A 4,618-nucleotide genomic window follows, 5' to 3' on the forward strand; every position below is an offset into this window, starting at 1 on the left:
GACTCTCAGTCAGATGGCGGTGGCCCTGGGAAACTCTTAAAATGCCTAGCTCCAGACAAAAGCATAGGATGCTCAGAATAGGATGCTCAGAAAAGCAGATTGGCCAAGTTGTATGAGCAAAACTACGAAAGCCAAGGAGAAGATAGGTGGGAATAATAATAATGGCACTTGTTCATTCATTCATTCATTCAATCGTATTTACTGAGCGCTTACTGTGTGCAGAGCACTGTACTAAGCGCTTGGGAAGTACAAGTTGGCAACATATAGAGACGGTCCCTACCCAACAGCAGGCTCACAGTCTAGAAGGGGGAGACAGACAACAAAACAAAACATATTAGCAAAATAAAATAAATAGAATAAATAAGTACAAGTAAAATAAATAAATAGAGTAATAAATACGTACAAACATATATACATATATACAGATGCTGTGGGGAGGGGAAGGAGGTAAGGCGGGGGGACGGGGAAGGGAAGGAGGGGGAGAAGAAGGAGGGGGCTCAGTCTGGGAAGGCCTCCTGGAGGAGGTGAGCTCTCAGTGGGGTTTGAAGGAAGGAAGAGAGCTAGCTTGGTGGATGTGTAGAGGGAGGGCATTCCAGGCCAGGGGGAGGAGTGTTAAGTGCTTACTATGTGCCAGGCACTGTACTAAGCCTTGCAGACTAAGCCCCCCAAATTCTTCAGCTCCTCCTCCCCACCACCTTGCCCCAACTTTCTCCCTTTGCTCTACACCCCCACCCTACCCCACAGCACTTGTGTATATATGTATCTATGTATATGTATCTATAATTCTATTTATTTATGCCTGTTTTACTTGTTCTGATGTGTTTGTATATATATATATATATATATATATATATGTTTATATATATATAATTCTATGTTTTTATATTGATGCTATTGATGCCTGTTTAGTTGATTTGATGTCTGTCTCCCCCCTTCTAGGCAGTAAACCCGTTGTGGACAGGGATTGTCTCTATTGCTGAATTGTACTTTCCAAGCACTTAGTACAGTGCTCTGCACACAGTATGTGCTCAGTAAATACGATTGATTGAATGAATGAATGAATACTAAGAACTGGCGTAGATACAAGCGAATCGGGTTGGACACAATCCCTGTCCCATGTGGGGCTCATGCTCTCAATCTCCATTTTACAGAGGAGAGAACTGAGGAATGGTGAAGTGAAGTGACATCCACGGTGACAGAGCAGGCACATCTCTATATACCCATGCTCTATACACTCACTTCAAACTCACCCAGACCTTGAATAGGGGAGTTACAGGAGACAACTTGTGCTAACAGACATCACAGACAGAATTCAATAGCAAGAAGACACAGTTGTCACCCCAGGAGTGATTTTAAACCAGTGACTCTGTCTTTTTGGGGATGAATTATTGATGCTTTCTATGAGCCCAGGCATGGGGGGAATACCGGTGCTCTATACACTCTCTGGCCCACTTTTCAATTTAGAAACCAAATCCCGGAAAGATCCTGTGACACTCACCCATGGGAGAATGTCGTCATATTCTCCCTCAGGCCCAGGGAGGCCATCTTACTCTGGGCTGGAAGCATCTTTGTTCACCTACCTCAGCCCAACGGTTGTTCCTGAATCCACCTTACTCCATAACTTTTCCAGGCTCCTGGATCCACTGGACCACCGAGCCTCAGGAATAGCCCTGGCAGGTGATCAATCAATTAATTACTCATATTAATTGAGCATTTACTGTGTGCAGAACACTGTACTAAGTGCTTGGGAGAGTACAACACAACAATCTACCAGGCACATTCTGTGCCCACAATGAGCTTATCAATCAATCAATCAATTATATTAATTGAGCGCTTACTGTGTGCAGAGCACTGTACTAAGCGCTTGGGAAGTACAAGTTGGCAACATATAGAGACGGTCCCTACCCAACAGTGGGCTCACAGTCTAGAAGGGGGAGACAGAGAACAAAACCAAACATATTAACAAAATAAAATAAATAGGGTATGTACAAGTAAAATAAATAGAGAAATCAATATGTACAAACATAGATACATATATACAGGTGCTGTGGGGAAGGGAAGGAGGTAAGACAGGGGGATGGAGAGGGGGATGAGGGGGAGAGGAAGGAGGCGGTTCAGTATGGGAAGGCCTCCTGGAGGAGGTGAGCTCTCAGTAGGGCCTTGAAGGGAGAAAGAGAGCTAGCTTGGTGGATGGGCAGAGGGAGGGCATTCCAGGCCAGGGGGATGACGTGGGCCTGGGGTCGATGGCGGGACAGGTGAGAACAAGGCACGGTGAGGAGATTAGTGGCAGAGGAGCGGAGGGTGTGGGGTGGGCTGTAGAAGGAAAGAAGGGAGGTGAGGTAGGAGGGGGCGAGGTGATGGACAGCCTTGAAGCCGAGGGTGAGGAGTTCCTGCCTGATGCGCAGATTGATTCGTAGCCACTGGAGATTTTTGAGGAGGGAAGTAACATGCCTAGAGCATTTCTGAACAAAGACAATCCGGGCAGCAGCATGAAGTATGGATTGAAGTGGGGAGAGACACGAGGATGAGAGATCAGAGAGAAGGCTGATGCAGTAGTCCAGACGGGATAGGATGAGAGCTTGAACAAGCAGGGTAGTGGTTTGGATGGAGAGGAAAGGGCAGATCTTGGCAATGTTGTGGAGCTGAGACCGGCAGGTTTTGGTGACGGCTTGGGTGTGAGGGGTGAATGAGAGAGCGGAGTCAAGGATGACACCAAGGTTGTGGGCTTGTGAGATGGGAAGGAGGGTAGTGTCGTCAACAGTGATGGGAAAGTCAGGGAGAGGGCAGGGTTTGGGAGGGAAGATAAAGAGTTCAGTCTTGGACATGTTGAGTTTTAGGTGGCAGGCAGACATCCAGATGGAGATGTCCTGAAGGCAGGAGGAGATGCAAGCCTGGAGGGAGGGGGAGAGAGCAGGGGCAGAGATGTAGATTTGGGTGTCATCAGCATAGAGATGATAGTTGAAGTCTAGCTTACGGTCTACAGGAAGCTTACAAACTAGAAGGAGCTGTCCAACCTGATTAACTTGTATCCAAGTGCTTAGAACAGTGTGTGGCACATAGTAAGCGCCCAACAAGAACTATAATAATTATTAATATTATTACAGTATAGTGAGAATGGAGAAACAACAAAGTCAACTGTCTACAATCCCACACCCACCTTCAATCGCACTACATCTGGAGATTTAAATAATAATAATTATTATAATGGAATTTAAGTACATACTATGTGCCAGGCACTGTACTGAGCACTTGGGAGGTACAATGTAACCATGTTGGATTCAGTCCCCGTTCCACGTGGGGCTCACAGTTTTAATCTCCATTTTGCAAGTGAGGTAACTGAGGCACAGAGGAGTGAAATGGCTTGCCCAAGGTTACACAGCAGAGAAGTGGTGGAGATGGGATTAGAACCCAGGTCCTTCGACTCCCAGGCCCCTGTTCTGTCCAGGAGGCTACACTGCTCTGAGCAATAGCATTAATGACACATCCAGAAACTTTTCCGTTCATCCAATTGTATTTACTAAGGGCAAAAAAGCACTGCACTAAGCTCTTGGGAGAATACAAAAGAACAATAAACGGACACATTCTTTGCCCACAGCGAGCTTACGGTCCATTCCTAGCCTGACCCTTCCCCCCATGCCTGGGCTCAGTGTAACTTTGTGTAGAAAGTATCAATAATTCATCCCCAAAAAGACACAGCCACTGGTTTAAAATCACTCCTGGGGTGACAACTGTGTCTTCTTGGCTATTGAATTCTGTCTGTGATGTCCGTTAGCAAAGGTTGCCTCCTGGGACTCCCCTATTCAAGGTCTGGGTGAGTTTGAAGTGACAGTAAATCTCCTTTGAAGGAAAAAACTGACCTTGGTTCACCTTAGCTCTTGTCTGGTAGCATCTAAGTGTGAGATTGTGTTTTCTACTCCTGGCATATCCCGTCTGCCACTTTCTGAAGGCAGAAGAGTCTCGCAGGGAAAGTCTTTAGTGATCTCTTGACACTTTTTCTTATTATCATTATCATAATAACTGGTGCTAACCTTCTCACTGGTCCTCCATCTCACCCATCCTGCCAAAGACCCCTGGCCCAACATCCGACCTCTGGCCTGGAACGCCCTCCCTCCTCAAATCCAACAGACAATCACTCTTCCCCCCTTTAAAACCCTACTGAAGTCTCACCTTCTCCAAGAGGGCTTCCCAGACTAAACCCCCTTTTCCTCAGCTCCCCCTCCTTTTCGTGTCACTTCGACTGGCTCCCTTTGCTCTTCCCCCCCTTCCCACCCCACAGCACTTGTTTATATATGTACATATCTATAATTCTATTTATATATATTGATGCCGGTTTACTTGTTTTGATATCCGTCTACCCTCTCTAGACTATAAGCCCATTGTGGGCAGGGATTGTCTCTATTGCTGAATTGTACTTCCCAAGTGCTTAGTACAGTGCTCTGCACACAGTAAGCATTCAATTAATACGATTGAATGAATGAATGATTATTATTAATAGTATCTGTTAAACCTTTACTGGATGCCTAGCACTGTACTAAATTCTGGGACAGATACAAAATCATCAGGTTCCACACAGGTCTCCCGGTCTGTGAAGGAGGGAGAACAGGTATTGAATCCCCAC

Source organism: Tachyglossus aculeatus, chromosome 4, assembly GCF_015852505.1.
Source record: "Tachyglossus aculeatus isolate mTacAcu1 chromosome 4, mTacAcu1.pri, whole genome shotgun sequence".
In the NCBI taxonomy this organism is placed as follows: Eukaryota; Metazoa; Chordata; class Mammalia; order Monotremata; family Tachyglossidae; genus Tachyglossus; species Tachyglossus aculeatus.